Raw genomic sequence first — 7,071 nt, 5'->3', positions numbered from 1 at the left:
CGTTTAGTGCTCTGAAAATATCATGCCAGCTCTTTCTGGCCTGCCAGGTCTCTGTGGATAAGTCAGCTGCCAATCTAATATTTTTACCATTGTATGTTACAGACTTCTTTTCCCGGGCTGCTTTCAGGATTTTCTCTTTGTCACTGAGACTATTAGGTGACGGGGTGTGGGCCTATTCTTATTGATTTTGAGGGGCGTTCTCTGAACCTCCTGAATTTTGATGCTCGTTCCCTTTGCCATATTGGGGAAATTCTCCCCAATAATTCTCTCCAGTATACCTTCTGCTCCCCTCTCTCTTTTTTCTTCTTCTGGAATCCCAATTATTCTAATGTTGTTTCGTCTTATGGTGTCACTTATCTCTCGAATTCTCCCCTCGTGGTCCATTAGCTGTTTGTCCCTCTTTTTTTTTTTTTAAGATTTTATTTATTTATCAGAGAGAGAGAGAGGGAGATAGTGAGCACAGGCAGACAGAATGGCAGGCAGAGGGAGAAGCAGGCTCCCCGCCAAGCAAGGAGCCTGATGCAGGACTCGATCCTAGGACGCTGGGATCATGACCTGAGCCGAAGGCAGCTGCTTAACCAACTGAGCCACCCAGGCGTCCCTGTTTGTCCCTCTTTTGTTCAGCTTCTTTATTCTCTGTCATTTGGTCTTCTATATCACTAATTCTTTCTTCTGCCTCATTTATCCTAGCAGTGAGAGCCTCCATTTTATTGCACCTCATTAATAGCTTTTTTGATTTCAACTTGGTTAGATTTTAGTTCTTTTATTTCTCCAGAAAGGGATTTTATATCTCTCGAGAGGGTTTCTCTAATATCTTCCATGCTTTTTTCGAGCTCGGCTAGAACCTTGAGAATGTCATTCTGAACTCTAGATCTGACATATTACCAATGTCTGTATTGATTAGGTCCCTAGTCTTCGGTACTGCCTCTTGTTCTTTTTTTTGTGTTGAATTTTTCCATCTTGTCATTTTGTTCAGATAAGAGTATATAAAGGAGCAAGTACAATACTAAAAGGGTGGCAACAACCCCAGGAAAATATGCTTTAACCAAATTAGTATAGATCCCAAATCGTGAGGGGGGCGAAAGGGGATAAAAAGAGGTTCAAAAAGGAAGAAAGAAAAAAAAAAGATAAGAAAAGAATTTAAAAAAAGAAAACAAATAAGAAAAATATAAAAAAGAAAAAATATATATATTGGATAAACTAGTTAAAAAACGTTAAAAAAGAGAAAGGTAAAAGTTAAAAAAAAATTACCAAAAGGCGAGAAAAAAACAAAAAATGAAAAAGAAAAAAATTAAATTAACTGCAAGACTAAAAAAATCACAGGGAAAAAGCCATGAGTTCCGTGCTTTGCTTTCTCCTCCTCTGGAATTCTGCTGCTCTCCTTGGTATTGAAACCGCACTCCTTGGTAGGTGAACTTGGTCTCGTCTGGATTTCTTGTTGATCTTCTGGGGGAGGGGCCTGTTGTAGTGATTCTCAAGTGTCTGCCCCAGGCGGAATTGCACCGCCCTTACCCGGGGCCGGGCTGAGTAATCCGCTCAGGTTTGCTTTCAGGAGCTTTTGTTCCCTGAGCGCTTTCCGTAGAGTTCCGGAGGACGGGAATACAAATGGCTGCGTCCTGGTCTCCGGCCAAGAGGAGCCGAGAGCCCAGGGCCCCACTCCTCAGTGCGCCCTCAGAGAACAGCGCCCAGTTACTCCCGTCTGCCTGACCTCCGGCCGCGCTCCGAGCTCACCGAGCCTGCGACCGGTTCAAGGTAACACCGAGCTGCGAGCTTACTGTCGGCTCTGTCTCTGTAGCCGGCTTTCCCGTTCCAATACCCGCAAGCTCTGCGACACTCAGACACCCCCGATCCTTCTGTGACCCTGCGGGACCTGAGGCCACGCTGACCCCGCGTGGGCTTTGCCCCGGTTTAGCCTCTGGAGCGATGTCCCTCAGCGGAACAGGCTTTTAAAAGTCCTGATTTTGTGCGCCGTTGCTCCGCTGCTTGCCGGGAGCCGGCCCCTCCCCCCGGAGTCTATCTTCCGGTCGCTTTGGATTCACTTCTCCGCAGGTCCTACCTTTCAGAAAGTGGTTGTTTTTCTGTTTCCAGAATTGCTGTTCTTCTTCTCTTCGATCTGCCGATAGATTTTCAAGTGTTTGCAATCTTTAGATAAGCTATCTAGCTGATCTCCGGCTAGCTGAAGTAGTCTCAGCCTGCTACTTCTCCGCCATCTTGACTCCTCCCCGATTTTTACCCATTTTACCCACCAGCTACCCGCCTCTGGCAACCACCTATCCATTAAGTATTTGAAGGAATAACGAGGATGACTTAGAGCCTCAGAAGAGGAAGTATATCCAGAGGTCATCTGCTTGCCTCTCCTGGGATATCTGGACCCCGTCTTCAATACTCTCCCCATTCTGCCTCCCCCAGTACTCAGGTGGGCACCTACCCTTCTGGGAACTTGCAGGGGTGGAGCTTGTTTGCAATACTTCTGTTCCAGGCACAGAATTGGGAAGAGATGAGCCGTGCCGTTAGAAGCTCTCAACACCCTGTTTGTAGCATCAGTTCTCAGAATCTGGATCTCACAGATGAGAAATGACATGGTAATGGGAATCATGGATCAGCTCATGTAATGGGTTCCTTTAGTCAAAACTAAAATCCATTCCATGGAGACATGTAAAAACAATCCACATCCTAAGGAAAGGGTTTCTTCTGAATCCTCAGCAAAACTGGGATTAGAAAGGGACCCCTGAGTTTAGGGTCCACCCCTTAGAGGTTTCATTCCAGACAAGAACTGTGGACTGAGCTCCCCATGGCCCTTGTTAACTGAACTAACTCCAGGATGAGCACCACAGATACAAGCTAAGTGACTGCTAACCCCCATCTGCTGACCTTGACCATCCTCAAAAGAAACAAATGGACTAAGTGGCTAAATTCCTTACATCTTTTGCAGATCTTCCCTCTGTAGAAAAATAGAAGCAAGAAGCTTTAAGGCAAGATATGCTCCTTAAAAAACAAACAACAAAAAACCCACTTTGCTAGTTTGCATATACACTGATGTATCTATCATTTAATTAAAGCAATTTGACATTCTCAGGTATTTTCTTTGATGGCACACACACACTTCAGTGTCTCATAGGCTAGAAAGTAGGGTATTATCGGAAAATCTGGCACAACTTTCAGTGGATTGTGTGCACAGTTTTAATTGAATTCTCATTTTATTTTTAACTTCTAGAACAGATGGAGTCTGGGGACCAAAAATCATCCCACTCTTCCATGCGCATGTGAAAATGAGGGGCTGGGATCCCATCCGTCACTTGACCAGCATTTATGCAGACCGCCTCCGCCCTGCCGCATGTCCGCGCTGGGAAGGAGAGCTATTTTGGCTAAGGGACACCTGTTGTGGGATTAGCCCTTTCAAGGTTTCAGGGGACCTCGCTGACAGTCACTGCTAGATTCTAAACAGGTTAATCACAAGTAGATATAGGTACGGGATGTGACGATCAGGTGGAGAAGGGGCCAAAGTACTGAAGGAGTAGGACGCTGGAGCCACAGCTATTTTATCTGAGCAAAGCACCTATGCCAGAGAGAGATTACAGAGAGATAGCAAGGCATGAGGATCCTTCTAGTGGGAACCCGTTACTCCACAAGTATTCACCGGCACCTAGCTGAGCTGGCTGGCAAGGAAAGTGGCTATAAAACCAGAGGGATGTTTATGGCACTGAAAGAGAAGAAACCTCTCTTCTCTGGAAGGAAAAACGGTGGCTCAAGCTCGCTCTTGGAGGAACTCCTGGGCCAGGAGATGATCTCAGAATGGGAGGAATGTACCAGCCGGGGGCTCCTTCGCATCTTCCAACCTCATCTTTGCAAACTGGGTGACAAGCCCTGGGGCCCTCTCAGCCCTCACCCTCCTTCCCTGCACCCGCTCTGCAGCAAGAGTGCACGGACCTTTGATGCTGACATCGCTTCCCTCCTCCCAGACACATGCCGCGTGAGGGCCCCCGGCATCACAGAGTCTGACCACAGGCGGATCTGGAGGTGCAGGACGTCCAACCCCGCTGCCCTCTCCTGCAGCACATCGCTTTGCTTGGGAGGGACTTCAGCCCACTTTCAAACTAACACTCCCTCAGCGTGCTGCGCCAGGCACTGTTGATTTTAAGCACTTTACATTAACTCGTTTCAAGGGTACACTTATCTCCATAAGCATGGAGAAATGTATGGGATTTTGAACCATTATATTATGCACCTAAAACTAATATAAAACTATGTTAATTATCTTGAATTTAAAAAAAAAAAAAAACAGAACATCCCTCTCTGCAATAGGTGATTCTATTCTTCCCATTTGACAAATGAGACAACTGAAGCACAGTGAGGTTGAATAGCTTGCCTAAAGTCACATGGCTGGGTGCCAGCTTCTCGAGTGGGTGCTTGACTCAAAGATGCTGGTAGCCATCCCACAAGGTAGCACAGCCCTCCCCAGCCTTCCAGAGGGTGCCAGCAAGTTCCCATGCAGGTGGCCATATCTGTTAGGTTAGCACCGTCTTTAAACCCACACACTCCGGCATCAGAAGAGCCCCCCTCTCTCTAATTCTTTCTCTTTGATTAGAACTAAATTCCTCTTTTGCTCTTCCTCCCTTACTTTCCCTTAAATTGAGACTTTTGTTGGTGATAACTATTTGGGGTGCGGGATTTTCTGGAGCAGGAAATTGTCCCCTCAACAACAAGTGGTTTGCCCTGCATTTCGGGAGGTGCAGAGCAGTGAGGGCTGCTTTGTCTTCGAAACTGTAGATTTGGCTCTCAGGGGTGCTGACAGAGGAGCCCAAGAAGCTTGCTTGGTGCCACACTGTTTCTTTTTTTCCCTGAAAGTATTCAGTTAAGCTCTGCTTGGATGGGAGAATCTGCCCTTTCCCTTACCCCTGGGCCAATCCCCAGGACAAAATCATGGTCAGCAATGTGTCTCATGGCCTGAGCTATTCTTCCGGGAAAGCCCAGGCACACTGGGGTGGGGTGGGTGGAGTTGGGGAATGTGGGCTTCAGCAGAGGGTCCTCCATGGGAAGACCCCTCGGAGACCTCTCCACTATCTCTCCCACTATTCTGGGTTTCTGTGGGTATGTCCGGAGAGAATGTGTCCACATGGCACCAGCCACACGCTCACACATACTGACACGCTCGGAAATTTTGAGAGCATAGTCTAGGAAAGAGAAAAACAGCACCTGGAAACGCTCCTCCCCTCCGAGCCCACCTTGGAGAGAGCATTCTGAGGGGCAGTCCCAGAGGTCCACTTCCCGTGTGAACCATCCACCTCAAGGCCTACCAGCCCATTACCAAGTCCCCCCAGCAATGGTACGCCCTACCCCAACCAACCACCTTCGGCTACAGAAACACGGAGAAGGAAATAGAAAATAAAAACTAGAGGTCTGTATTCTGCTTTTAAATCCTGGGTCCAGTTAAATTCTCAGGCCTAGCCCCTTCTTATTTAATCTATACACAAGGAAGGCATTTGGTACACAATTTATTAGATCCTGTTTAGAGCAAACCCAGAAAGGGTAGAAAAAGGGGAAGAGAATTTATTCTTCTAGATCCGCCTGTTTGTGTATTATTCCTACTCACTGGTGAGAGAGTAGAGGAGGCGTGGATAGGCTTATCTCAGCCATGGCTGAATTCCCAGTTCCTGCTGCCCAGGAGGCTCTCCATCACCATTTACTGAAAAGACAATGGCGTGACTTTCATATGACTAACCAAGGGAGCCCACCAGTTTCCCAGCACAACAGCCTGATCCATTCTCTTCTCTCCTGAATTCCCCTTTAAAGAAGCAGTTTGGAAACACTCTGGGCATCCTGTGGGGACTGACACATCTCGGTTGGTTGTGCACAGGGATTTCCACCACAAAGCAGGGAAGATGTCTTTGCCACAAACCACCAGGCCGGGGAAAGACACATTCACAAACTGTAGCCACCAAACTGATTCCCTAAGGAAAGAAATATTCAGAGTGGAGGGTCCAGGCCCAAGTTAAAGCAGTTCTTCCAACCCGGGGCACAGAATTCAAACTGAGGTGTGGAACCTGGGCAAAATCCAGAGGTCAGCAAGGTCAACTGACTGTGCCCCAACTTAATCTTATTATGTGGACACATTCAAAACAAAGCTCTATCATTCCCCTTTGGAAGCTTTCTCTTCGTTCTCAGATCTCCCCATTTCTGGGGTACTCATGCATTCAGTTCCTTGCAGGAGAAGCCAGGGAACATTCTTGACTCCTCACCAAATCACTGAGTTTACCCAATTCAGTGTTTCTGGCGTGTGTCCTTTCTTCTGCCCCTGCTAATTGTTTCTGGATTCCATCCCTCCCCGTCCTTACTCGTGTATTCATGCCCTAGTTAAAGGCAGTTTCCCTTGCCTGGGTTACAGCACCACCTGTCCCCCAGGCCTCTCTAGACACAATGAGCTTTCTGAGACACACACCTTCTTCCGTCCCTTAAGTAGAACCCGGTCACACAGAGACTCAGATTCAGTGAGCCCGCCCTTCACAAACGGCCTGGCGGCACCAGCCTCCAGCTCTCTCTCACATCCTTGTACTTGACCTTCCAGTAATGCTGGACAGTTTGTTGGAACCACATGTGCTCAGCTGGTGATGTTCCCAAGACTTGCTATCTCTCTGCCAAATTTCTCACCCTCTTCTTTTAAATATTTTTGTGACTTTAATTTTATTTTTTAACTTACTAAAGTATCAAATGGACAGAGCTTTAAAAAAAATCAAAACGCAAACTTCTGTTTCTGGTAAAATGTTACACATTGTATCCCTGAAACCTGGATGACACAAAACAACTGGAAATACCAGAGTGAAAACCTGACCTTCCTTCCACCCTTCATTCCCTTCCCTTCCTTTCCTTTGCCTTTCCTCTTTCCTTTCCTTTCTCCTGCTTTCCTTCCTGCCATAGGGGAAAATTAGTTCTTGACTGAAAAAATTTAGAAACATTTAAACACAAAGAATATCCTGAATGAAATAACCTGAGAAAGTTCTAGAACAAGAAAGAAATGGTTGCAAAATGTCAACTGACCCGTGAAGTTGGACTAACCTCATAAAACTTTACTGAGTT

The 7,071-nt window shown here is 46.7% G+C and overlaps 1 long non-coding RNA gene across 1 annotated transcript; it reads left to right on the top strand.

Moving 5' to 3' along the window:
• Window positions 1-1,086: 1,086 nt before the first annotated feature.
• On the top strand, window positions 1,087-3,075 carry LOC131835615 (uncharacterized). The gene is made up of 2 exons (XR_009355273.1): window positions 1,087-1,752; window positions 2,250-3,075. It is a non-coding gene; the product is annotated as an uncharacterized LOC131835615 (long non-coding RNA).
• Window positions 3,076-7,071: the final 3,996 nt, after the last annotated feature.

The sequence above is a fragment of the Mustela lutreola genome, chromosome 1 (assembly GCF_030435805.1).
Source record: "Mustela lutreola isolate mMusLut2 chromosome 1, mMusLut2.pri, whole genome shotgun sequence".
Taxonomy (NCBI): Eukaryota; Metazoa; Chordata; class Mammalia; order Carnivora; family Mustelidae; genus Mustela; species Mustela lutreola.
The sequence above is the reverse complement of the archived record's forward strand: the minus strand, read 5'-3'. Positions and strand labels throughout refer to the sequence as shown.